We start from the raw sequence: 13,927 nt of genomic DNA, 5'->3' as shown, positions 1-13,927 counted from the left end.
TAAAAATCGTAAAAATGAAATGAAACTTGTTTTTTAATGTGTATATAAATGCTAAATTTAATTTCCACCTTGTTAGCGTCTCTATACAGACGCTAGCCCTCTTTCACGCTACTTGCGTGGCTCCATAACTGCTTTATGAAAACTTTTAGCTTTGATATATTTATAATCTTAAAGTTCCCCTGTTATGCCATTTCTAAGGTTCCTAGTATTTTTCTGGGAGTCTTCTACAATATGTTTACATGCATGCAAGGTCAAAAAACCCTTTTGTTTGCCATCAAGACAGATATTATGCATAGTTTTTTATGTGCATGTTTGTTTTTTTATAGATTTATCATCCTTATAATAGTTTAGTTAGATTTGGTATGCCAGGCTACTTTCCATGCAGCTTTCTGGTGCAGTCTTGATAAGAATTATTGCCCCGCCCACCATAGCAACCATAAACCAATCAAATCACCTGTTACTTGTCAAGCACAGTTATGACAACAGTTTGAAATCCTTTGTAGTCATTGATTCTAAACTCCAGAGGGGCTGGGATCCCCAAACCTTAAATGGCCCATTTTACCTGATGGCCCATTTTACCTGATATCACCCTCTTGAGGGAATGATGGAAGACGGCGGATTTGGTTTTCACACTCAAAGAAAAGAAAAGACCGCTTTATGAACCAGAGATGATGAACATGTTGGTATCCTTTTAAATAGTCGGTGTATATAATAGCATGTGGAGCCATGCCATCTTATTCTAGTTTATCTAGTTTGTTGTAGTTTACTGTTTTATTGTTGTTGTGCTTTTTTAATTAAGTATAACAATGAATCAATCTTTTGTTTTAGTGTCAAAAAGTGAAAAGTGTATATGCAAAACAAGGACAATTATCTTTTCTTGTAAAACGTGACACCAAGATTGTGAATTCGCAGTGAAAGCGTCCAAAGTCCGGCTTATAACACAGCAAAAGAGGAATTCCCATTCACTAAATTTAAATCACAAATAATACTGATGAAAAAGATCGGGTTGAAGGTTGAACACTCGTTACCATATTACTATAAACTATGATAAAAGTTCATCAGCATGCATTGATTAATGCGATGTTGTAGAAAAAAAAAACAAAAAAAAACAAATAAAAAACTGCAAATGATGTGCTTGTGCGACCATGTGAAAAAGTCGCAAAAGAGCGACCAGTGGGAAGAATGAGTCTAGAGCCCTGTAGCCTAAACGCAGCATTATGCGAATGTAACTATCAGTGAACAGGGCAAAATATGTCAAAATGTATAAGGCATGTATAGCCTACACAGTGTAGCCCATACATGCATTGAGCGTCCATGCATGGTCCTCTCCAATAATGTACCCATATAGCACACAAACTTATGACAAAATTATATCCCAATATATAATTTCATGATAATAGATTCCCAGGATTCTGCAGTCTATTTAAAAAAAGTATTAAGTCTCTGCATTATTCCAAAGACGCTCTAGTTCTCAGCTGAATGTGTGGGAGAAGCATCACTAAGGTCCGTGTACTTTTGCGTCCATTCGTTTTTCGTTTTTTAACCATGACGGAAAAAACGAAAAATGAACGGTTATTGTATTTTTAAATGCTATGCTGAAAACCAAAATTGAAATTAGAACCGTACACACAAAATGCTGCCCGAAAACGTAAAATATTGACTTCTTTTCAGATTTTTGTTAATGATTTTTTTGCACTTTTAATGAACATTTTAGAAAAATATGCACAAATTAATATAGAAAAAATGTTCGATTTTAACAAGTTTTACTTGGCCAAATTTAGTGATGCTTCTCCCGCACATTCAGTTGAGAAACTAGAGCCGTCTTTGGAACAATGCAAAGACTTGATACAGATATTATTTTTAAAATAGACATTGCAGAATCCTGGGAAATCTATCATCATAAAATTATATATTGGGATATAATTTTGTCATAACTTTGTGTGCTGTATGGGTTATTGTAGAGGACCCATGCACATGGTCGCTCAATGCACGTACAGTAGGCTACAATGTGTAGGCTACACATTACCTTATACATTTTGACATATTTTTGCCCTGTTCACTGATAGTGGGCATTCGCATAATGCCGTGTTTAGCCCACAGGGCTCTAGACTCATTCTTCCCACTGGTCTCTGTTTTTTCGACTTTCTCAGTTGGTCGCAGGAGCACATCATTTGGTCACAGGTTTTTTTTTGTTTTGTTTTTTTTGCTACAGCATGGCATTAATCAATGCATGCTGATTAACTTTTTTCATAGTTTATAGTTATTGGTAACGAGTGTTCAACATTCAACCCGTTCTTTTTCATCAGTATCATTTGTGATTTAAATTTTGTGAATGGGAATTCCTCTTTTGCTGTGTAATAAGTCAGACTTTGGACGCTTTCACTTCGAATTAGCGATCTTTGTGTCACGGTTTACAAGAAAAGATAATTGTCTGTTTTGCTTAGGCTATATCTATACACTTTTCATTTGTTAAAGACTAAAACAAAAAGTTTGATTAATTGTTATACTTAATTAAAAAGCACAAACAACAATAAAACTATAATATATATATAAGCTATAATGACAAACGAGATAGCCTAACGTTTATTAACAAAAACTAGTAAGATGAGGCATGGCTCCACATGCTGTTATATACACAGACTAATAAATTACAGAATGTTTAGCAAACAGCCAGGAATCAAATAATAAAAAACAAACAACAACAACACAAAATAATAATAAATAAAGAAAGCCTCCATGGCGTAACGTGAGGTAAACAGCAAAGATAACAAGCTTTTTGGAAAACAAAAAGAAAGTGAAACTAAACTGGCTGTCGCTGACAGGACTTTGCATGTTTTTTGTTGTTTGTTGTTGTTGTTTCCACAAGAATACCAACATGTTCGCCTTCTCTGTGTTATGAAGCAGTCTTTTATTTTATTTTAGTGTGAAATCCAAATCCGCCGTCTTCCATCATTTCCTTAATATTTGCGTCATTTTTGCCGAGCGTTGCTCGCACCTTCGCGCTCGTACTGATGCTGCAAGTATAAACCTTACCACTCACTGAAAGTGCCTCTCTTCATGTGATCAGTGAAATCTGACTCCTGCTACAGTATGGAGCAGATGCTTTGGAGCAGGGCAGACCATGCACTAGCACAAATGCGACCACGTCAAATCTAAACTCGCACATTCTCAAAAAAATTGTGAAAAATGCGACCATTTTGGTTGCAGTCTACATGCAGATGTTTGCAGCGTGCAGCTGTCACTAGTCCAACAGCATCATGAAAAACTAAATTTAATTGAAATTCTGAATAAATTGGCCAAGAAAGCGCGCTCTGCGCTCCCTATAATAATTATAAAGCTGTCATTCATTTCAGTTTATCCCGATCTCAAAAATCAGTTATAATCAATGAGGCTTGACCATAGGAGCTATGGGTTTAGAGAGACTGAATCTTAGAACTGCTTCGAACAAATCGTTTGAGAATCGTTGGAAAATGAGTTGATATTATTAAATGCATATTCTGAAAAACGAAAGGGTTGTTTGACCTTTGCATGCATGTAAACCTATTGTAGAAGGCACTCCCAAAACAACACTAGGAACCTTAGAAATGGCATAATAGGGGCACTTTTTAAGATCATTTACATTTTACATTTATGCATTTTTTTAGTTTAGCATACAATTTTATCCAAAAGCGACTTACACAGTGCATTCAGGCTATACGGTTTTCTCATTTTTTATTAATTAATTAATTAATTTATTTTATTTTTTACCAGTATGTGTACAGTATGTTTAAGATCATAAAAATATTGACGCTAAAAGTTTTTATAAAACAGTTTATGGTAAGTAGCTACGTCAGTAGAGCGAGAGGGCGCTAGCTTTTGTATAAAGACAGTAAAAATGGTAGAAATTAAATTTTAGCATTTATATACATTGAAAAACAAGCTTTATATTCATTTTTATAGCGATTTTTTATGAAAAAATACGAATTGTGAATAATGAAAATTAGTTTGTGTCTGCTTATTCTATTCATCATAGTTTGAACCATTAAAGAAGAAACCGCATTTTCCTTATTCTCATTTCTGGGTTTAAAAAACCGGAAAAAACGCCAATGGGACGCAAAAAGTACACGGACCCACTAATTTGTCCAAAGAAAAACTGAATTTTTGTTTATTAATTTATGCATTTTTCAATATTTGTTAAAAGTGCAAAAACTCATTAACAAAAATCTGAAAAGTCAATATTTTACTTTTTTGGTCAGCATTTTGTGTGTACGGTTCTAATTTCAATTTTGGTTTTCAGCATTGCATTTAAAAATACAATAACCATTCTTTTCTCGTTTTTTTTCCGTCGTGGTTAAAAAACAAAAAAATAAAATGGACACAAAAGTACACAGACCGAAGAAGAAGAAGAAGAAGAAGAAGAAGAAGAAAGAAAGAAAGAAACATAGCCTAGTAGTTCATGGTACAAATCAAGGTTTTTACCGGTAACTAAAACCATTAATAAAAAAAAAACTTGAAAAAATGTTACCTGAAATAGACGTTAAATGAAATAAAATAATAAAAAAGGACACAACTAAAAACAGAATATATATATATATATATATATATATATATATATATATATATATATATATAGATATATATATATATATATATAATAAAAAAAATAATAAAACGACAGACATAAATATAATATAAAAAAATACAAATGATTAAAACTAACTAAAATCCAAATAATAATAATAATAATAATAATAAAATACAATATTAATAAAACTATAACAGTATAACATGATGCTACAATAACACTGGAACATATCCAGTAATGATAGTAATTAAAAAAAACACAGTACCATAATAGGCTACATATAAAAATATTATGGTATATTATATCCATAAAAATACAGTAACACAGTAGAAGTAATATATATATATATATATATATATATCTATATAATATATATATATATACATAATATATCTATATATATATATATATATTATATATATAAATTTCTTCTCAAATTTCATCATAACACAAGCAGCCCGATTTTTCTACATTGTACCAACAGACTACACTACAGTGCGCACAGTGCGCGTGACTCAAATTTCATCATAACACAAGCAGCCCGATTTTTCTACATTGTACCAACAGGGTGCACTTTTTTGCAGTCTTCAGTTTATCCACAAGGTGGCAACACTGTCTCGGGCTGTTGTTTCACTGTCGGAAAAGAAATGGAGGAGGGGATTAAAAGAGACCCTCAACTAGTTTAAACGAGTACAAAGACATTTATATCATTCATGACGTTTGGAGAGAAAAAGGGCAGACAATGATGCGTGTGTGTCGTGCACGGTATCAGAAAGAGGATAGCTACGTTAAAGGCGTTCGGCTTCACTCTTAATATAATGTAGCGGAGAAAACAGAGTCCAAAAATTAAATACTTGTAAATAGATTAAATTACATTTTAAAATACTCATAATCAGCTAGACTACAGTTACTTTTTTACTGATCGCATATTATTAACACAATTGCAGATACATTATTCATAATTTATTGATTCTCCCTTTTATCTTTTAAATTTTCCTTTCTAAAATAGACCACTGCTTAGCTATATACAGTACACTCAGAAAGTCTTCCAGTTTTGTGGACATTCACACAGAGATCAGTCACTGCTCAGGCATCTGACCACTGGATTTACGAAAAGTCATTTTAATTTTAAGAAGTGTTTTCTCAACATTTCAACATTGCATCAACTAGGCTAGTGAAGAACACAATCATTTTTATCTGAATGATCACTCTGTAGGTTATTAAACCGCATCACTATGTCCTCGGAAGTCTTTTGTTTTTCAAACACATTCAAATGCTCAACTTTTTTCTTACTTACATGTAATGCAGGGATTCCCAACTTTTTGGGATTCCAAACTCTTTCACCTAATATACTGTATTTTACTAGAAGTACCCCATAGATTTTAAAATCAATATTTTATTAATTGAGTATTACATTTGCATGTTCACGGTTTTCTGATGTTGTTTAATGGTCACACACACACACACACACACACACACACACACACACACACACATATACATATATATATATATATATAATATATATATATATATATATATATATATATATATATATATACACACATATATATTATATATTAGTAACCTATTTTGATAATTGTTATTTTAAAATTATTTATTTTCATTTTAATGATTTAGTTTGTTAGCTTTTCATTTAACTCACAAGCCTCCTGCAGTTCCTTCACAAACCCCAGTTTGGGAAACTTTGATGTAATGTTTAATGCACTTTATGTTGTTAATAACAACAAATGGAATATATTTTCTTTTTCTTTGCATTTTTATATAAAGTATGGTAAACTGACTACAATTTTTGTCATGTGATTTGGAATCAGTATGGGACTACAATTTGTAAGTGATCTTCCCAGCTCTCTATAGATAGATAGATAGATAGATAGATAGATAGATAGATAGATAGATAGATAGAAATTTCTGTAGCTATGTGACTTTCATTATATTTTTGTCTGTTCGTTTTAATGGCCTTTATTTTGTAAATAAATAAGGAAATATTTATGTGCAGCGGATAAATTAATGACTTTTTTTCACAATTATACTATTACATATAAAAAATATAATTACAATTAAGTAGCAATAATGTGATTTCTATGTTTGAATGATCAATTAATCATTTTGTACCTTTATTTTGTAAAACGCTTCACTTTCCCAGCGCGCCTTACGGTTTCCACATGACATTTCCAGCGCGCAAAACTCATTAATGCAGCCTTAGTAGGGCACTTGAAGGGGAAACATTAATGATAGATATGCTGTGGGGTCCTTCCAAACTGAATTCGTGTATTAATAAGTCAGTTCCGAATGACCATTTCGAACGTTACACCTTTAAACCCCCCAAATCTCAACTTCGAAGGGAGTCGGGCGCAGAGGGGGCGCTACAGAATGGAACACACCCCAGTCACGTGGGTCGTGACGTTCCAGCGCTATAAAACCCGCCGCTCGCTGTTCCTCACTCTCTTTTCGCGCGCGCCACGTGGATGTTCGCTCTTTGTCTGCTACATAAGCGAGCTCAACGCGATTAAAACATGTGCGTAACGAATTACACGCGAGGAGGCGAGCGCAGCGCGTGCAGACCACCGTGATAAATGTAAGACTGATGATTAAGGCTGTTTTAATTATTAATCTTAGACTTATTTTGAGCGCATGACGGTCACTGTTTAACTCGAGTCTCCTTTGTCTGTCTTCAGGTTGGATATAATGTGACTAGATCGTGATTATCTTCTGGATGGTTTACTGTGCGATCATTAATCGCAGTTCACGGAAATGGTGGGCTTTACAAAATACCTCTTGTATTTTTAGTGTTATTGCTGTATTTATATTGCATTTTTCTATATTTATGTAGTTTATTGCGTCATTGAACTTCTATGAAGTTTCAGTGTGTCTCTCTGTACCTAAAGGAAAGACTTAGTTTGAGGTATTGATCATAAAGTTGTGTTCTGTGATGAAACTGCTATATAGGAAGTGCCGTCTGATGCGATAACTGACGATGGCAAAGCAAAATTAGTCTGAGACACAACGTGCAAATGCAAGATGTTTCACTGTTTTGCAGACCGCAGATGTCTGATCACATGTTTCTCTTCTCTACAGGTGAGCATCTGATTCTGAACGCTGCTTCATCAGCACTGATCAGGTAAATCTCTCTACAAGACTTTTACTCCCTTGTGTTTGGCTGAATCTTCCTGAGATGAATCTGCATCCAAAACCTTTGACCGAAGCCATCTGATGCATGTATTCTCTGTACAGATCGAGCAGAAACCACCATGAAGTCTCTTGATTCAGCTGGATGGAGAGCTGTACGTATATAGTTTTACTATAAATTCACAGCCTTATATGGTGTAACTTGGTTATTTTTAGGTCAGAATAGTCTTTTATAAAGGAACAGTCTGACCCAAGATCAGTTTAGACGCTGTTTATTCATTCGAGCCTGTGATGAGAGAAGTTATCCCTGTCTGAAAAACACATGTGGATTTTGGTATTCTGAGGCTTGAGTTTCATAATGAAGATTTGCATTTCTATTTTAATTATATAAAATTCTTTTAACATGTGACTCATTTTCATTGTGCAGAAATGCTCCATGGTGACCGTGATGAATTCTGGAGATTGACGTCAGACCATGAAGTGTCTTTTTACAAGATTTATTAAATAAAACGTATGAAAATGATTCCTGTCTCTGTGTGCTCATGTTAAAGACTGCGTTGGAAGTTTTCTTCAGCGTGTCCAGGAAGTCCTGCTCCTCCAGCAGGAAGTCTATGTCCTGTTAGAGAAATGAGCAGAAACCATTAGTATGGCTGGGACGTTGCCTAGTTAGGGAAATGGTTGCGGAGGCAATAATGGCTAAGCATTACCTCAAATGGAAGTTCAAGTATTATAGGACTAATGATTTTAGTGGTTTATGCAGCTCTCTACAATTACTGTGGATTTTAACATGCATATTTAGAGATACTTAAGGGTGTCCGCGGGGTCTTAAAGTATTAAAAGTTGATAAATCAATTTAGAGAAAATTAAGGGCCTTAAGTCTTAAATGCCATTTACCAAAGTATTAAATTTTGTATCATCTTTTCATTATGTATATTTGTCCGAATAGTGGGGTTCTGTGTAGGTTATTTATGTTATCCCGCAAGATTTGACGTCATCTGTTAGCGCGCTCACTTACTGAATGCACTGCTGTGTGATAGCGCGAGGCTTGTTGATCCCGCTCTCTCGCTGAATTTCTGACCATTACCGCATGCTCCCAGTCCCATCCGCTCCCGCGATTTTTGAATCCGCTCCCGCAAACATTCTAATATTGTATCATTTTAGCGCATCGTGGCGCCGCTATCAATCTGTGGGGTATTTAAATCCCTTTTGAAATAAACGCGGGCAGTTCTCTTTCGATTTCGCGATCGCGCGTGCACTGTGTAAAGGGAGCACATCTATATTTGTCCATAAGCTCGCAATCTGTTGAGGAGAAAATCCTTCAACATCAACAATCTGACTTCTGCAGCTGATGTTGGATGCAGGGTTGTTGTTGTTGTTTTTTATACGAAATTGGGCTGCCTTTAAACTGTTGCAATGGGTTGATTTTTCCCCAGTGGGTTAAAGGTTTGAAATATTGCATAAATTACATTTAGTTGAAATGCTTGCACTGAAACATTTTGCATTGTACCTGTAATAAAACTGTGCTAAATGTTTTGGGCCAAACTAGTAGGAAGCATTTGAGCTGTGTTTATGATAAATGTGTATAATAGTGACCGTAAAATATGTATTTTAGGGATGGAAATGACCTTTTTATTTTTGGGACATGGTAATTTTTTTTTACCGCATTTGGCTTGGGATGCACAATTAAAAGGATGTAATAGTTGTGATCATTATTTTACCATGATCATTCACACTTGATCAGGGTGCAGTACTGACACTATCAAATCAAGCACTCCGTAATCACAGGTAAACTGTCTGATCAGTCAGATCTTTGTCATGAGAAGTGTTCCACAAAACAGCTATGGTTTGCAGACAGTTATAAGAGCTGATGTTACAAATACATCTTTTGAATATACTGTATGAACTCATTGTCCCATCAGCTTGGAGAGCTTTATTTTTCCTCAAGTTTTGTCAGTTGTTTTGTTTATTGGTCTAATTCTTGTTTCTTGGGTTGCATTGGTTAGTCACTCAGTTAATTATCTTGTGCTTCGTTCCCACCCTTCTGAATTATGTTGTATTGATAAGGATTTATCACAAAGTCGGTCTGTTTAGTTGTGCTATCTTACAATCAATATAGGCCAATAGTAAATGTAAGGTAAAGTGTCGCCGTTGTAACCGGTTAAAACTTGGAGTGGCGATGAGGTCTTAAAATGTATGGAAAGAGTCTTAAAAAGGTCTTAAAAGGGATTAAATTTTACTCCATGATTCCTGTATATACCCTGTTGATACACTGATCACTTGTCAGATATATAAAAAAACATTCTGTGAGTTATATAGGTCTCATAATGGGGCCAAAAAAAAAGTCTGACTTGAATCACAAATGGAAGAAAAACCTAAATCTAATCCCTGCCAATCTTTTTGTCTTTTGAGTTGTTTCAATTGCAGACAATATCAAATATTCCAAAGGTACTTCATGCTTCATTTTTGTCAGCTGTTAATGTTGCTTTAAAGGGGTGCTATTATACTTTTTCAACTTAAGTTTGTTTGTTATGTTGCTGTTTGAGCATAAAAAAGATCTGCCAAGTTACAAAGTTCAAAGTCCACTTCAAAAGGAGATATTTTATTAAACCGAAATCACTTTTTCAAAAACTACAACGAATGACTCGTTTGGACTAAAACACATTTTTCGGATTTGAGATATTACAAAGATCGACGAATGGGACGAGACCTGGTTGAGCTGCACTAGAGAAGACAACGAGTGTTATCACTATGTAGGAGACACGCTAGCTTTAACACCTGCCTCATTTAGTTCGGTTGAATTGTACCAGAGTTTGTTTCCCCCTTTGGTGCGGTTCGTTTGGGCAGGTGTGAAAGCAGCAATCGCACTCGGGTGCGCACCAAAGGCGGACCAAACAAGCGTACCGAGACCTGCTTGAAGAGGTGGTCTCGGTACGCTTTCAAACGAACTCTGGGAGCGGTTCGTTTGTGGTGAGAACGTGATCCGACCTCGAACAGACCCAACTGCAAAAAGGTACTGATCATTTTTGGACTAAACCAGCTGCTGTAGTCAGCTGCGCTGTGCATTATGGGATGAGGAAGTGTTTGTTGACAGTTTGCACTTTAGCATGGCAGCTCGTGATTAATGCACGCCTCCACTTGAAGTTACGAGCGATGCCCGCTCGCCGTTTGCAGTGCATTAGAACGTTGTTTTCAAGCCGCATCCGCGCTTCATTATAGAAATCTATTGTTTGCATATTGTGGTGTATACAAACAATGTAATAGATTATGGCCAGGGACAAAACCATGCCCGCGCAGTCAGTCTCTCTCCATAGCTGTGTTGTCTCCGTGTTGTTTGCTGGCTTTTCCTCTTATGTTGGAATTTTTCCCGCACATAAATTCTGACCAATCGAAAAGCAGTTTAGGAAATACGTCATGTCCAATGAGTGATGTGGATGTTGTCATGTGACTGCATTTTGTTTCGTTTCAACTGGTTCGGACCAAAGCAATCAGTGTGGTGTGAAAAGGAACCAAAAAAGCTGAAAAATGCTACAATGTATAATTGTTTGCCCTTGGTTCGGACCAAATGAACCAAACTAGAGATGTGAAAGCACCCTAGAGTGGTTACAATCATCCGGGTTTAAATCACGCTCAAATTGATTTGATTTTGACGCAATATTTACACTGAAGCTCGCAGGCGGCTATGGTAAGGGGCATGACATTTCCCGACTAGGTGCCAAATGCTGCCAATCACAAAACACACTGGCCCAGCTAACCAATCACAGAGGTTTTGTGATAATCAAAAATATGTGAAAAATACATGTTTTTCGAACAACCTAGTATGAGAGCCTGTTCTAGAACACCAAAACAAAATCAAGACCTTGTAAAAGAGCATAATAGGACTCCTTTAAAATGCAATTGGTGTGTTTGTAATGAAGTACTATATATATATATAGAGAGAGAGAGAGCATTCTGTTCACATTTTTAATATTTAAAAGAAAACTATGAAAGAAAAAATTAGCCAGTATTCCACATTGTGTGCTGTATTCTGCATATTTCGGCAAACAAGCTCCAGCAATCGCAAGCAAACAGACAATTTGTATGCTGTGCCCACTGCTATTCAGTTGAAGTGAAGTGAAAGTGACATACAGCTAAGTATGGTGACCCATACTCAGAATTTGTGCTCTGCATGTAACCCATCCAAAGTGCACACACAAGAGCACCTCGGTCGTGGTATTGCCGGCCCGAAAGTCGAACCCATAACCGTAGGATTAGGAGTCAAACTCTCTTACCACTAGGCACGACTTTCCCAAGGCCACGACTTCTAACGTGCTGACAAATGTCTTCGTCTATGGAAAGCCATTGTAACACTTTGTAACACTCTATAAGCCGTACTAGTAGGCCGTACTAGTATCTTTTTTCATGGTATAGTACTTATTTTCTAGATACTATCTTTTCCATTAAGTACTTGTACTCATTCATCAGGTACTAGTGCTTACTCTTTAGCTACTAGTGCTTATTCTTTAGGTACTAGTGTTTATTCTTTAGCTACTAGTGTCTTTTGTAAAGCTGATAGTACTTATTCATTAGATACTAGTACTGATTCCAATAGTGACTAGTATTTAATTATACTCTTCTTGTTAAGAAAAAATAGAACTAGTACTTACTTTTTAGTTGCTAGTAACTTTTTAGACCAGAGATATCCTGAACTTAATAGATACTAGTACTTTTTAAATTTGCATTTCTGCCCAGTATGGTAATCGTATGTTGAATATTAATGAGCCAGCAACATATAGGGGAGAGATTAAACAGGAAACTGAAACAAGGAGATGGATGTACTTTTTGGAGAAAAAAAAATAGAAAAGAAACAATTATTTGTACACAATCACATAGAAAACGTATTTTTGTCAGTTTTGTAAACACTGTAATTTCGTAGACATAGTAGAATAATGTGTTTGTTGGTCATCGAGTGAACTCTGGTGGCAGGATGGAGATAAGACACCAATTTTATTAGCTGTTAGTTTCCTATTTTTCCTCCAGTAAAAACAATAAATATCATACCAGGGCTGTATGGTAACTATGTTTTTTTTTTTTTTTTTTTTTTTGCATATAGCACTGGTGCTACAGACACTGAAAGTTTTTACATTAATGTTCTGTACAGGGCACCCAAAATCCAAAAGGTATTAATAAAAAAATAATAAATAAATAAATTTTAAAAAATAAATAAAACACCAGGTTTGCTGTACTTGTAGGGCTGCACAATTTGGCCCAAAATTGTGTTTTTTATATATCAGTAAAACTGATAATGGTTATGGTTATTATAAAAACATTAAACAAAATAAGGAATATTACTTTTGTAATAACACTATTTCACTATAATATACAAAACTGAGTATTTAAGAATAAATATAATAATAAATGTAGCTACAAATAAAGCTGCAATAAAAATAAAATAAAAAAGCACACTTCTTTACCCTGGAGAATTGCAAATGTTTAACTCAAAGTTTGTAATTATTTTAGCTGTTTTTACTCAGATTAGGGTTTTGTGAGCAATGAGTACTCAATTTATTTTTCATTCATACTCTTCCTCGTGCAGAAACTCCACAAGTGAGACTCACTGATGAAGTTCCAGGAAATTCAGCTTTCGCTGTAGATGTAGCTGAATAACATGCAGATAGACGTTTTACTGATGAAACATGATGAAAATAAACAATGACATACATTCAGGTTGACAATGACAATATATGGTTTTATCTCTGCTCTTCAAGCCATCTCGCGTATTTTTATAAGAATAAATATTAAAATGCAATCCTAATCGATATAGCCTTTATCACTGTATTGAATAATATAAAGTGGCATGATTTCTGCCTCATTCTGTTTAATGAATCCATGACAGATTACAATAATACGTTATTTCAAAGACTTGACTGATGTTGTGAAGTGAATTTGGACTAAAACATATCATTATACTGTCATACATATATATATATATGGACAACAGGTTTGTAATCTTTCCTTGTGTTTTCATGGTAGGCTAACCAATTAGTAGCATACAAAGCCAGTAAGCCTTACTTAACAATCAAATTCATTCTGCATATTGTATTACCATGTGGACTCTGATTGGATGGTGGAGAGGTACCCATGTTTATGTAATGATCTGTTTAAATGAAGATATCTCCAAATACATTCTCACTAGTTCTTTATGAGGTTGAAGATATCTCCAAACGAACAGGGACT

The 13,927-nt window shown here is 35.0% G+C and overlaps 1 long non-coding RNA gene and 2 other non-coding genes across 3 annotated transcripts; all 3 read left to right on the top strand.

Moving 5' to 3' along the window:
• The first annotated feature begins 7,011 nt into the window (after window positions 1–7,011).
• On the top strand, window positions 7,012–8,237 carry LOC109075640. The gene is made up of 5 exons (XR_002015232.2): window positions 7,012–7,163; window positions 7,264–7,342; window positions 7,664–7,706; window positions 7,820–7,869; window positions 8,142–8,237. It is a non-coding gene; the product is annotated as an uncharacterized LOC109075640 (long non-coding RNA).
• Window positions 7,511–7,587, top strand: LOC122139140. Its single transcript, XR_006156013.1, has one exon. It is a non-coding gene; the product is annotated as a small nucleolar RNA SNORD49 (small nucleolar RNA).
• Window positions 7,995–8,064, top strand: LOC122139139. Its single transcript, XR_006156012.1, has one exon. It is a non-coding gene; the product is annotated as a small nucleolar RNA R38 (small nucleolar RNA).
• Window positions 8,238–13,927: the final 5,690 nt, after the last annotated feature.

Source organism: Cyprinus carpio, chromosome A3, assembly GCF_018340385.1.
Source record: "Cyprinus carpio isolate SPL01 chromosome A3, ASM1834038v1, whole genome shotgun sequence".
In the NCBI taxonomy this organism is placed as follows: domain Eukaryota; kingdom Metazoa; phylum Chordata; class Actinopteri; order Cypriniformes; family Cyprinidae; genus Cyprinus; species Cyprinus carpio.
The sequence above is the reverse complement of the archived record's forward strand: the minus strand, read 5'-3'. Positions and strand labels throughout refer to the sequence as shown.